General features: G+C 46.9%; 2 protein-coding genes across 2 annotated transcripts in view; one reads left to right on the plus strand and one right to left on the minus strand.

Moving 5' to 3' along the window:
* Positions 1–14,553, minus strand: part of CDH23 (cadherin related 23) — a 1,152,220-nt gene that overhangs the window by 950,313 nt on the left and 187,354 nt on the right. The window lies entirely within an intron of this gene.
* C5_1H10orf105 (chromosome 5_1 C10orf105 homolog) overlaps positions 3,129–14,553 on the plus strand; it is a 51,487-nt gene continuing 40,062 nt past the window's right edge. The window contains exon 1 of the mRNA XM_078641087.1: positions 3,129–3,422. The gene's annotated coding sequence lies outside the window, so the exon portion shown is untranslated. The remainder of the gene's footprint in view (positions 3,423–14,553) is intronic.

Raw genomic sequence — 14,553 nt, forward strand, 5'->3', positions numbered from 1 at the left:
AATAACAGAGCAGACATCCAGCTCTTCTAAGATCTGTTCACCATCACCCTTGTTAAGTGACTGCCTTTAAAATGGCAAAAACATTAAATATAGGTTCATCCTTTCCAACTCTACTTAGAATGGCAAGGGAGGAAATGAGCCACAAAGACCCTAATTGTGACATCTTGGCCTTGAGTCCCAGAGGGCAAGGCCAGTGAACTACCACATCTGAAAAGACCAGATTGGCAGGAAGTGCTGAAAGAATAGAAGTGCACCAAGAAGAAAGTAGAAGTACTAACTAGGTACAAAGCAGCACTGAAACACATAGAGAAAGTCAGCAACACCCAACCCCAAAGCAATATAGACCCGGAAAAAGCAGAATGACCTAACGAAGATAGTAGACAAGTGCAGTCACAGAAGCAGAAGACACTAAACGAAATAGCCCTCATGATGGGCGGTTTCAAAATAAGCAGACAACTGTGACTTAGCCCGCTGCTAAATAGGTGATTTGAGGACCTGAGGAGAAGTCAACCTGTCTGATGATTTACTTTACTTTTATCACTCAGATTGCAAAGTAAGAGGAGTTAATAAACACCAGTCCCCACGTTAAAAACCTAAGCAACAATTGGTCAGAAGACATAGCCTGACATTTGACTGCTGTCTTCGAAGTGCAGAAACCACTTCAGGCTGGGCTAGGGGCTCCCAACCTTCTTAATTAAAATTATGCCTCCCAGTTGCGCTTCATATTGCATTGGTCCAAAAAAGGCCAAAAAGGGATGGTGCATGATAGACCACATGTTGATCAGGGGACCAATATGGGCAGTTCTAGAGAAACCAAAGATGCAGAGAGACCCCCCAAGAATTATATATCGCCAGTGGCATGGGCTAAATTACAGGTCTGAAAGTGACTTTCATGGTTTCTCTCACTTTTCACACCTCTATGGGAAAATAACGACTTCACAATGTAGCCTAGATACCTTGGCCTTTGTTAATGGCAAGAGTGGGGAATGCAAAACAGAAGTGAAATCATTTGAGCACTTGAGAATGGAATTTAGGATAAGAGAAACATAACTCTTCCAATACAGGCTAGGCAGACACTGGCTCCTGAACCCCATTATCATATGGAGGGTAACTCGAGAGCTAAACCCTTTTGAGAAATACCTACAGACATGTGAAGGCGAGAAACACGCCACCTCTCGCACATATAAGAGTATTAATAAAAAGGGAAACGGAGGTAAACTCCCATTTCAAAAAGCATGTGAGAAAGAATTACAGATATCTTTAGATGAAAAATAGTGAAACATCCTCATTGTAAAGTAGTGGGGCCCTAGCCCCCATGCAGTGGGAGCAACGACATAGACTAGACTCAGTAGAACTGGCCCAGGGCACGTGCGCCTGTCCCCTTTTATTAACAGGCAGTGGCGGTTCCTCCATGGGGGCGTTTGGGCGCCGGCCCCCCCTGCTTTATCGCCGTGTGAGAGGGCAGAAACAAATGGTAGTTAATTATTGCCGTAATAATATAACTACGATTTGTTTCTGCCTTCTCGCATGGCGAGAAAGCAGAACTTCATGGTTTTGGTTTACAGTGGGCGGTGTTACTCGAGGACAGGGGGAGTGGCTTGCCCACTGTTGTTAATACTAACTGTTTGGGCATCCTGAGGCCGCCAAAACAGACAGTATTAACAACAGTGGGCAAGCCACTCCTCCCTGCCCTTGAGTAACACCACCCACTCAGTCTCCCCGTTCTCTCTGTATGCTGCAGCAGCAGCATACAGAGAGAAAATGACGTAGCCTGGGGCAGCCGGACGCACCAATCAAAAACGCGGCGGTGGAGGGGAGGGAGGCTGCCTGCCGCGCCGCCTTCCTGATGACGTGCTGCAGAACTTGAAACCAGGACGGCGGGAGTCGAGACAGAGTCTACGGACGATAAGTTTATTTATGTTTTTTTTCTTTGTGGGGGTGGGTCATATAGCACACAGATGGCCTTTTTGGAGTGCTTGTTGGTTCCACGGTGTGCTGGTGTGTTTCGAGGGGCTGGGAAATGCTCATGGTTGGTTGAGTGCCGATTGTGCCAATATGCGTTTGTAATATATTGGGCATTATGTGGGGGCTGTTGGACGTGTGACGCCTGCTCGAACAAGCCAAACAACCTCTTTGAATGTAGGGTCATAATGAAAAAGGCAACTGTTCCACTGCCACCACCATAAAAACTCGAGCGGATTACCGTGCGCCGGAAATTAGCTGTGTAAAATGAAGCCCATTAAACTACAGTACAGTCGCTGCTGTCAGACCGCGAATCCGAAAGCAAAACAAATGCGGCGTAAAGTGATTCGGTTCAGCGGCATATTCGACCCATTGTGAAAGATGCTATTCTTGAAAGGATCAATTACGTTATTGACTCGGTACAGCTGCCAGTTACTGAGACCTCTTTAAAGGTCTCTTTCCAGGTACACAAGTTCACACAATCGCCCCTCCACTTTCAAATGTCACCAGCCGCGACTGTTAACAGGGTCACATGTCCTGTGACGCCTGTGTTGGATGGGTGTAAAGTAAAGTAAAGTCCACATTTGTAAAGCGCACAATCACCCGTAAGGGTCTCTAGGCGCTGGGGGCCGTCGGGAAGATTAAGCGAGCTATTGCCCAGAGTCACATGGTGCTGGGCTAACCTGCCGCCGGAGCCGGGGATCGAACCGTGGTCCCCAGATTCCAGCGTCAGTCGCCCTGGCCGCGGCGCCACACCTCTTCCGGTGTGGGGTGGGGTGTAAGCCAGCCCTCAGGGAGCGACTGGTACAACTGAAAGACTAGATCAGTGACCAGCAGGTCACTACACTCATCAGAACAAATACTTACAACACTAGTATTTAAAGGGCCTCGAAGCCCACATAGCCTACCTGTCATAGCTGACAGATAAAGAAATGTTTCAAGGAAAGAGAAGTAGTGGGAAAATTAGACTCAAAATACATGGCTAATCCGTCCTGCTAACGTGCTTCCCACCCTGTTGCCAGACCCCATATCCACTCTCGAGATAAACTGAAAGCTGGTATTCAACAAAAAGAACAGTGCCCCGCAGCCAGAGCATACCATCCACACTTAAAACGGAGGGAGGTGATGTGAGCTTAGAGCAAGCATTCACATTCAGAAGGCTGCAGGGAGACCCAGCGCCACCCCCAGAAGAGCAGATCAATTCAACAAAAGAAGGCCAGCGGGCTTCATTCGCTGCCCACCCTCCCCCAATTAGTCGAGGGACTTTGCAAGTAGTTTTAGATTAAGGCTCGTTTCTTCTGCCTCCCTGTAACCATCCTCCAGCCCCGTGTCTCTGCCTGCCTCCGCCTCTGTGCTCACTGCAGCGCTCTCGGTGGGAAAACAACCTGAGGGAAGGGGAAAAGCCATGAGAAGAGAAAGGATACTTAATCGGATCATCGCGTATGCCGGAGCTCCGTGAGGTAGGGATAAAAAAAAATGTAGCATGCTTTAATGGGAGTATGCTTTTATGGGGAGCACGTTTTTTGTGTCCGGGTGCAGGATAATTGGGAATCTTCTAAGGGTTTACTGGCTGTGGATGGGGGCCAATCAGAACGTGGAACTTTGTGAAACTGTTCAAGGTTGTACAATAGTTAAGTAGGTTGACGACAATAGATTACTTGGGTTACACGTGTGGGTGGCTCAGGTGGCAGCTACCCTAACTTGATATGACTTGAGAACTATATCTCACGCCGACCTTTAAACCAGGTCGTGTGTTAAGCATGCCATAGCTGTCGGTAAGCAAATCATATTGCAAAATCACACCAAGGTTGCTGACAAGTGGTTCGAGCAGATTTTTTTCACAGATAGATTATTGGTAAAATGGCTCAGCTGGTTGCAGATATCTGTGTGTAACCGTTTTTTTTACAGATTAAAACTTCAATAAGTGCAGGAAATTACCATTGTTTGCGTAGTGTGCCAACAGATTTTTGCTCTATTTATGCTGGCAGTAGAACTTTACTCACTTTATGCCTGTTAAACAGTAGTAAAATGCCTATCCTTCCCCTTTTAACTTGATTGGCATACTCCTAATTGGCATATGTATCCTACCAATAAAGTGTACAGAGGGCCTGGAAGTTACATGCCACTAGAGGACTGGAGCATCTACTGTGCCATCCAAGACTGAGCAGTGCAAAATGGCATCAGGCCTAGCATTATGACCTGACTGGAGCAGTACAAAAATTGCAAATTGACCTGTCAAAATAAACCCTTTTGACAGTTATTCATTTTAAACATTAATAAGTCTCCAGAAGGCAGGGTGAATGGTATTTCAAAGTCCAAAAGTAGGACATGTAGACATTTAATGTTGAACATATCCTTACAGTATTATGCACTCAAACACTATTTTCACTGTAGGAGGGCTGGCCCACAGAAAAATACTGAGAAGCAATATTAAATATTCATACTGATTTCTCAGGTTAGGGACCAGCTAGATATATGATTCCACAACTCTTGTTAACATTTTTTAAAAGCACAATGTAATGGTGAAGTCAGATGTTTTATAAGTATTAAAGAAAATTAACTTTTAGAACATAACTTTTTACCTGCTTAAATCCTTTGTAGGCTAGTTTGCATTAGCCTCCAGCTGCAGCCCTTTGAGTTCTCAAGCAATGATGAGGTGTGAACACTGCTTCAGAGCAGGGACAAACCCATGGTTGTGGGGTGTGTGTGTGTGTGGGGGGGGGATGTTTTAGTTCCATTGGCAGGGTGACTGTTTGTTCGGAACCCAGGAATTTAATTTAGTTTAAAGGGGCCTCCCCTGTCATAGGAAATAGTCAGATGATTCCTGGACAGGCCCATTCTTTTGTTGCCCCACTCAGGCAGGCGCCAATCCTAGCGGGATAGGAACTGTCCCCAAAATTGGTTAGAAGTGATCACATAGGAGAGGCTGCTCATTACCCTGGCCACACCTCCGGTTGGCCACACAGGCTCTGCACAAGGGGAGAAGTGTTTCTCCATCTTGAATTGGGGAAGAGAGGGGCACTGTTGGATTGTTTGCAGTAGTGTAGACAGGAACTGATGCAAAAGAGGGTAGGATCTTGTACCTCATTGGTTAGGGAGGGGCCAGCAGGTTTGGATTGGGAAAACGGGCATTGCAGAGCTAAAAAAATCCACTCACCTGCTCTTGTGAGCCAGATTCAACTAGGGCAAGCTATTTCTAGGTCCTACTCTCCCTTTCTGGCAATTAGGAAGGAAGACTGACATTTGACCTCTGTCTCTGAAAGCAGAGCAAATGTGACAAGATAGCAAGATTTAAAGGCATCTTTATTGCTCACAAAGTGAATGAGCAATACAAATGCATTTAAATCTTGTTAACTTGTCACATTTGCTCCCCTTCCAGAAACTGAGGTCAAGTGCACTTCAGTTAGGTCCAGTACATTTTTTTTAGGTTTTCTAGACCTGCAGGTCTAGTAAAAAGTTAATAATTTTTCGAGCCCTGCATTGGGTGATGTGCTCGTGCTTAAGGAGCAATGTGTGCTGTTTTTTTGGGCCTCTGTAAAACGACCCAAGTGACTTACTGTCTTCCCCAGTCCCCACCTGGCCACTGTAATGTGGCACCAGCATCACAGGGCACACACCTGACATGATTTAATCTGAGGCTGGGGGCCTGCTGTTGCTCAGGCCTTTAGGGCATTCTCACCTTGGCCCCCTACCTTATGAGGCCTACCCGGCCGGGCCCAAAACAGTGCAGTCCTCTACTAGGCCATCATGTTCAGGTTGTTGGGGCCATGGGGAGGATGGGACTCTTCAGGGGCCTCGCAGGAGGGGGTGGGCATGTGATTTTGTGTCTATTGGGTCCATTCTCACCTAAGCCCCCCTGGAAGAACAGCAGCTGTGTGCCTTTCTTGACCCCTCTCCTGCCAGGTCATCTCCCTGAGGCTATGGTGGGCTGGAGAGATGGTAAGAGAAGTGGCCTCCCTATGGTGTTTTCATCTCGGTCCTAGTGTCTTTTAGGCCTTGTTGGGGTGGGGAGCTTAAATAATTGGATATGGCATTATGGTCAAAGCTATTTTCAAAGAAGGGAGGGTGATCAATTGATCAAGAAGGCACTCTTTACCACTTGGAAAAGTGGAAGGTCCGATATCAGCTAGTGCCCTGGACAAGCATAGGTAAGCAAAACTGGATTGCTGAAACGTTCCTAGAGAAGGGACAGTGTATATCTGGCGTGGCCGAGGGTGTAGATGTAACACCTTTGGGCATCCATTTTGTTGGATGTATTTACCTCACACATCCATGTGGGTGTCATGCTTCATCATCGGCGTTTGCTCCTCGTCGGCGAGGCGGTGCAATCCTCAACGGGCTCACCTCAATGAGGGGCTCTTTAGCGGAGATCTTTTAAATCCAACAGCCTTATGGTGAAGTGCGGGTGTGTGGGTAATCAAGCAAGTAGCCTAGGGGGTGATTAAAATGTAGGGGGAATGCCGGAAACTATTTTATTCTGGGGGTCTCCCACTACAGTTAAAAGCGTGAAGCTAACTCGCTAGGTGCCAACCAATTAGGTGTATTGGCCCTAGATGAGATTAGGAGGGGAATTGGTCAACATGTTTCTCGCGTAGGGCTATTACCCGCGATTCATCAGGACCTATCAGGTGTAGAAGATAAAGAAAATACATTAATTCAACAACATGCTACTGTCATGTGTATACCACCTTTCGTGTGGGGGTTGGTTACCTCTGTGGTATTATCCTATGCCTGGATTGGAAATAAGACAAATATTACAGGGTTAATAGCATTAAATTCTATCTAAAAGACAGATATGATCAGTGCCAGAATTACATTAAGTGTGTCATGCTAGTGACAGCAAATTTCAACTAGCTTACATAGAACGTGCTCGTGTTGTAGCAACGTGCAATGTAGGCAACACACCAAAACTCTATATGTGAAATGGTGCTGCCTGTTAAAAACCAGTGTGTAAGTGCAGTAAGTCTAAAAATTACAGCAGACTCGTATGAGGAACAACAATACACTTCTTGTGGGTAAAAACAACATGTGACAAAGAGCGTCACTCGATATGCGGAGTGTCTTAGCATGCATCAACCCCACTCACCTAAAGGTCAGGGAAGATATGCCACATGGGCGTTCGGCGGGTTAGGTACAACGGGGTAGAACCTTCAGGTTTGGCTAAGGAGGGAGGAGGAGACGTAAAATTCGTCAATCCGGGGCTGAAATACGGGTAATCAAAGCCCTTGGTCGAGGTCGGGAAAGAGCAAGTGTTGGCGTGGGATGGAAGGAGCCCCAGGGATGTAAAGGGAATCCACCTTACCTCATGCTGCCCGTGTCCTCGCTGATGCACCTACCCTGCGCCGCCGAGCTCGGATAGGTAGTAATGCTCGGCGGCGGGTGCCATATTAAAGTGGAGAAGCCAGGTTGTGGAGTCAAGCCCCGCCCCCTGCATAGGGTCTGATGGTTCGCCTGTGTATCGCGGCCGCCATCATGGAATGGATTAATTTAGATCGGCGTCGATCGAGATAGGGTCTATACAGCTAAAGTGTGTACACTATTATGCTATAATTAGCCGTTCTGTTATCAGCTGCATTAATTATTACATTATAAATGTAATATAGTAATCTATTAATTGTGGAACGCATATCATGTAGAGGGGTTAGATGGAGGGAGCAAAGTAGGGAGTGTGGTGGTGCGCCTGATATCGGCGGCGGCCATCATGGAGTGGGTTCCTGCCTGTTAGCTTGATGCAGGTTAGGTCAAAGATGGCAAACGTGCATGTAATCAAGTTCAAGGATGTAGTATAGCGTACAGTAGTAAACTACATCAATGCATCAGTTTGTGTACAAAGGTTGCACTATATGAATTGCATATAAGATACATTAAAATGATATAAATCATACTAAGTTGTGTTCCAAACCACTGTGTAATGGTTCGAATTGAATCCTAGTAATGAGTCATATCAAAGGGAGTGCCACGGAATGTCCTCGTTCAAGCCCCTACTGTCAGAAGACAATCGGTGAACCCACCTTTGTTCTTTCCGAAACAGGGCTTGTTTAGGACAGTTGGGGCTGGATTCCAACACAAACCATTTGAATGAGTCTGCAGTGTGATTCGACTCAACAAAGTGTTTACACATCTTGGTATGTGTCTTCTTACAGCGGAAGTTGCTCCGATGTTCAATAATGCGTGTTTTGATTGGGCGTGTCGTCATGCCAATGTATTGCAGGCCGCAAGGGCATGTTAACATGTAGACACAGTGGGAGGTATTGCAGTTTGTGTGTCCCCTGATTTCCCAATTAAAGGTGTCAGTCAGTTGTATAGTCTTGTGTACGGCTGTAAGGGCACACACTCCACAAGACCCACATGGAAAGTGCCCCTTGACCGGAGGTAAATGCCACAAGGTCTGTTGAACACCCTTCTTTCGTACTCTAGGTCTCGTGCTGATCAAAATGTCTTTGACATTCTGGGATCTTTTGAACGCAAATCTGGGTCTTACAAAATTAAGGTTGCCTGTATACAAAATATCCCAGTGCCGTTTGATCACATTATGGTCAAAGCTGCCATGTTTGAGACTTGTCGTCTGATAAACATCCTGTGATTATGTGCAAATCACTGAATCTCCGTAACTTAAATAAACATTTATTTAATCTTGTGTAATGTAACTGGGGCTCATGTGAATTGTTCCAATGCCTGTGGGACAGGTTCACACAATACAAAACTACAAAGAAAATAATATTAAAAAATAACCAACCAGATTCTACAAAGGTTGGGCAACGATATTTAAAAAGTAATCTTTATACAAAAAAAAAATGACCCTATTCCTTTTTACATGTTTTTCTGTTTGTTTTTTTTTTAGTTTAACTATCAGCCATGGATGATTAAAATCACTTGGGAACACATTTTAAAGTGCTTTCGCCTTATGTTTACTATTTAAAATATATGCTGGTCAGGGTAAAAAATACAGGCTTTGCGTGATTTTTTTCCTTTAGGTACCGTCTAGGACGTTAAAATTCCATCCAGGTGGCAACCGTAGCCAGATCAGGTATTGCGGCCTCTAGGCTGTTTTATTTCTCCTCGCCCACCCAGCAAAAATGCAGTGCTTCTAGTTATACCAGTTTCACTGGCTCTAGAAGCTTTTAAATATTTCATTTACCAAATATTTCTTCAAATAATTAGGTGCCCTAACACTTCTGGCAGGACCAGTGGGTCAGAGGTTACCAGCTCTGAGGTCAGAGCACCCCAGGACTACCATGGTGAGGCCACTTTTGACCTGGGGGTCTTCATGCTCTGTCGGGTGGACAGGAGGCTGGAGACCTGCGACAGGCAGACTCTCACACAACTCATGAGGAGTGTGTTTCCCTTGGGGGGTGGTGTACACCCCCAAAGTCCTGGGTCACCAGGCACAGGTCCAGCCTAAGGGTACAGACCCTGGGTTGGAAGGCCAGGTTCAGGGTGCACCCTGACCTGCAGGGAGGGGTTACTGCTAACAGTCCCCCTACAAGTTTGTCTTCGGGAGTGCCGCTCCAGGTGGGGGGGGGGGTGCCGCTCCAAGGAGGAGGACACAGTGTGGACACAGTGTGGGGTAGCCCACCTCAGTCCCTGGTTCAGCCCCAGGGTACAGACCCTGGGCTAGTGTACCAGTTGCAGGATAGTACCCCTGAACTGGTGGGCAGATTGTGCAGAACACCTGCCACAGGCGGCCTGACAATTCTGGAAGGGGGTACAGCTCCAGGTGGGAGGGTAGAGACTAGAGAGCCCCAGGGAGGCGGTTAGGGTGTGGGAGAGCCCGCCCCAGTCTCCTGTCCAGCTGTAGGGTACAGACCCTGGGTTGGTGGGTCAATGCCAGAATATCCTCCTTGACCTGACAAGAGGGAGAGTGAACAAAGGGTGCCGGGCACCTGGGGATACCGCCCCCCACTCTCTGACACCACAGAGTTTAGAGAGCCCTGAGAGACATAAGGCCTGGGTCTCCCACTGACAACTGTTGGTAGCCACTGTGGCGTGCTGTCCTGGAGGACAGAGTTGCCCCTGGGAGGGGGACAGGAGTCACACCCCGGGGGTGGACTGGACCACACCACCGTGTTGACCATGTGGGCACTGTCGGCTGTGTAGGGACACATCTGTGAGCAAAGTAAGTTTAGGCACTGCACAGATGGGGTTCACAGGTGAGGAGAAGGGTTCCCCATGGGTAAGCTTACTGGGCCCTGAGAGTATGGATAGAGGGATCCAACTAGGTTCAGGAAGGCCTAGAACGGGAATTAAACCCTGCTGTTGCGGGCCAGGTTCCATGTTCTATCCCCCCAAGAAGGGAAGTCCATTGAGGTATGGATTTGTCTACCCTGGCTTTAGCCTGGAAGGGGGTTGTGTTCGAAATGGGCCTTTTTGAAGGGTTATCCCCAAACTTTTTGTTTTTTCCTCCTATTTTTTCCTGACCTGTGTGTGTTGGTTTTAGGTCTCTGGGAACTTTACCAGTGCTAATCAGTGCTAAAGTGCATATGCTCTCTGTGTAAACTGTGTTATGGATTGGTGTTTGCATGATTGTCCTATTTGATTTATGTGTCAGTCCCTAGTAAAGTGCACTGCGAGTGCCAGGGCCTATAAATCAAATGCTGTTGGTGGGCTGCAGCACTGGATTGTGCCACCCATGCAAATAGCCTGTAAAGTGTAACCCTGGCCTGTCACTGCAGAGCATGTGTGCAGCCTGGGGCTGCCATGTCGACTTGGCAAGTGCACACACTTGCAAGTCCCTAAACCTTCCCTTTTCTACATGTGAGTCACCCCAAGGTTAGTTTTGTATACGTATTCCCAGCAGGGATTAGCAACAGTGCACAGAGGGCTAGCGGTTTCGCTTGGTTTGTTAAATTTATGTATTAGGCGCAATTGGGACATTGTGCCAACCTCAGTAGCACGCATAGAGTAGTTTTTCAAAAGAGTTAAAAATCAGTTAACAAATAAAGGAGTGCCCCTCCTTAAATTATTTTTGTTAGGCCCAAGGTACCCCCATGGGCAGGGTGCATTGTATGTGAAAGGTAGGACATGCCCTGGTGTGTGTAACATGTCCTGTAAGTGAATTACAGCCTACTTTGTTTTTCACTATTGCAAGGCTACCTGTTCCCTATAGGCCAGAGTGGGCAGTTTGATTATAACATTCTATAATCCTGGCTGACCCAGGGAACATGGTAGAAATTCGAGTTTAGTATGCCTGAACTCAGAATTATAAAATACATCTTTTAGTGAAGTTAATTTTAACATTCTTTGTTTGAAAATACCACTTTTAGAAAGTAGATATTTTCTGACCTAGCCATCCAGCCTGCCTCTGCTAGCCTGTGTATCAGCTGTCTGGTTTGTGAGTGACAGGGGCTGGGAGAGACTCCAGGAGACAGAGTGAGTCAACACAGGGCTGAATAGACCTATCTGCACATAGATGGGTGGGAGGAGTCACACCTGGGTCTGAATAGGGCTGTGCCTGCCTTCCACAATGCTGGCTCCACCTCATGTGGTGTGTCTGAAGACCCTGGCCTACACTGACAAAGGAAGAAGGTGCACACTGGCAGAATGCACCCAGAACTGGTTTGAACTAGGTAAAGGCCCCTCTGCCATCAGAGGACAAAGGATTTGGTGGTATAAATATTGGGGCCCAGAACTTTAGATTACTTCTGAACTAAGGAACCTACCACGAAGAAGGACCAGGAAAGCTGGAGGAGGACTACGGCCCCTATGCTGCATGTTGAGGGGTTGGCCTGCAGTGGTTGCTTCTGTCTTGGGTAGGAAAGGACTGGACTGTGCTTTCATCATCCTGCTGTTAAAGCTTTCCCCAAGGGCTTGAAGTAGAGCTTGCCTACTGTTGGAAGTCTCAGGGTTGGAAAAGACTTCAGAGAACTCGCTGGAATCAAGGAACCTGTCAAGAAGAAGAGCTGGAAGAGCTATCAGGAGGAGTAATGCCCCTTTAGTGTTTTGTTGCTTTGTTGGGTTGGCCTGCAGCTGCTGCTTCTGCCTTGGGCAGTGAAAGGACTGGACTGAACTTTCTCTACTTGTGCTGAGTATTTCCAAGGGCCTGAAACCGAGCTGGCTTTTTGTTAAGAAGTCTCAGGGACTGCAAAGACTTGACCACCCTCTGGGTACCGCTCCTGGAACTGCTGTTTCAGGTGCCACAGCGAAGAGGAACCGCGACCGACTCTGTCATCAGACTCCGTTGCTGGCCTTGTGTCCTGAAGGCACCGCAGGCCGCACCATCTCGCCCTGCACTGTACGACTTGGTCTCACTGACGCCATCTGCACGATCGTCTCCGAGCCGCTGCCTGCACTGCAGCCCGCATCGCCTCGCTTCACTTCGCTGGCCTGGTCTCACCGACAAGGTCTCGCTGGCTAGACAACCGTGACCGCCTCGTCACACACAGCTGTCAGGCTCCGCCAGTGGCAATTCCCGCCAACCGGCTCTGTCGCTTGCATCGCAACCTGCCAGCATTGCATTGAGCACCGTCTCTCCATGCACCGCACACCTTGGTCTCACTGACGCCGTCTGCACGATCGTCACCGAGCTGCCGCCTGCACCGCATCGAGAGGACAATGCGCCCTGCACCGCTTCCACTTTGCACCGAAACCGGGACGGACGCCACGACCGGCTCTGTCACCTGCACCACAACTAGCCAGCACCGCATCGAGCACCGTCTCACCCTGCACTGCAAGCCTTGGTCTCACCGACGCCGTCTGGATGATCATCACGAGCCGCTGCTCGCACAGCATCGAGAGGATACCGCCCCGTGCACCGCTTCCTCTTTGCAACGCAACTGCGACTGATGCCAAGACCGACTCGCTCCTCCATGTGAGCTGCTCTAAGAAAGGTACTGTTAACAAGTCTGTTCACACTGTTGCTGGCCCATACCGACGCAGTCTGCGGGAACTGCGAGACTCTGTTGTTTTCAGCATCGCGATAGGCTCGGACTGAGCTACCAACTCGAACGAACTATGCTTTCAATGTATTTTTGCAATTTAAAGACATCTTGCGAATTAACTATTTTTAAAGTACTGTATGGTGGATTTTTATCGTATTTGGTCTTGTTTTAAGTATATAAAAATATTGGATATGTTTCTAAACTGGTGTGGTGTCCTTTTGTAGTGCTTACACTGTATTACTGTTGGTTATGTGCAAATGTTTTACACACTGCCTCTAAGATAAGCCAGCAGTCAGCTCGTGCCAAGCTACCAAGGGGGTGAGCAGGGGTTATTTTAAGAGTGTAACTCCCTTATCCTGACTAGGAAGAAGGATCCCTACTTGGACAAAGGTGCAAGCCCTTGCCAACTTGAGACCCTCGGTCCTAACAGCGCTATTTTTATTTAAAACGTTAAAAAATCATATCTCTAGAACCCCGCATTGGATTTTTGTAGTTTGGTGTTGTTTATTGATTAAAATGTACTCTATTTTTCTAATTCAGTTTGGGATATTGTAGGGTTGTGTTTTGATTTTATTACTGTTTTGGTACTGAATAAATGCTTTACACATTGCCCTAAGTTAAGCCAGGCTGCTCTGTGCCACAGCTACCCGGGGGTTGAGCAAAGTTTAATTTAGTGACTTTGGGGATTCACCATTATAAGGATTGTCATTGCTACCTGAAGTGGTTAGTCACCCCTCAACTAACAACCCAGTTTCTTACAGTACACTAGTGTTGCAGTGTGACCTCTGGAGAGATATGGGCATTACAGTTTTAAAGACTAAAGTCTCTCAAATTACTAAGGTTGATAACATGACCACCCCTGGGTTGGGTAACCCAACACTGGCCATTACTGCACTAGGATAGACATTTTAGAGTTTGACTGTGATAAAAAAAATACCGTTTTTAAAATGCATTCTGATCTTTCATTAATGAAAAATGGAGTAAATCAAATTTTTCCCATCCTAGTTTAGTAAGTGCAGAAAATCAATTTGCCCAATATTTACTTAGCGCTGAAAATGTTGTAGACTTTTTAAATAAGCCACTTACTTGCAGCATTTGTTCCCAGCTTGAACTGTTCCTACATGCTCACCCTCATAAAAAGCTCTACAATTGGTAAAATAACAGAATGGATTAACTTAAAGAAGTAAGTAGGGGGCTACATATAGCCTGTCAATTCCTAATCTCTGATAAGTATGCTAAAAGCTATCCCGTGGTTGTGAATCATCAAGTGATTCCATTTAGCCTGTAGGGGAAGCTTGGGGTGGAGATTACACTCTGCTGTACATAAAAGTCTGTACTGGGTGTTTGCTCCACCCCAGGCCATCTCAATAGGTCATTGGACTTTAATCAGGTTCTGAAAAAGCCTTTGGCGCCCACCCCGTGTGTACTTAAGACTTGTTCACTCTGCGTTGAAAGACACCACCTAGATCTAAACAACCTTTCACTACCTAGTCATCGGAATTGATAAATTTGTCCCTTCAGATTCTCACAACAAAAGCCATTGTTTAACTGCACCCCCGTTTTATTTGCGACTTGTCACTGTGCTTTCAAAGACCCTACCCCAGAACGTAGTTGACCATGCGCACTTCGACGGCCATATTAAAGTTTTGATATTGATATGCTGTACCATTAATATACTCAACCGGAAAACAGACAAGTCGGATGAGCATGTTTT

This window comes from Lissotriton helveticus, chromosome 5_1 (assembly GCF_964261635.1).
Source record: "Lissotriton helveticus chromosome 5_1, aLisHel1.1, whole genome shotgun sequence".
Classification (NCBI taxonomy): domain Eukaryota; kingdom Metazoa; phylum Chordata; class Amphibia; order Caudata; family Salamandridae; genus Lissotriton; species Lissotriton helveticus.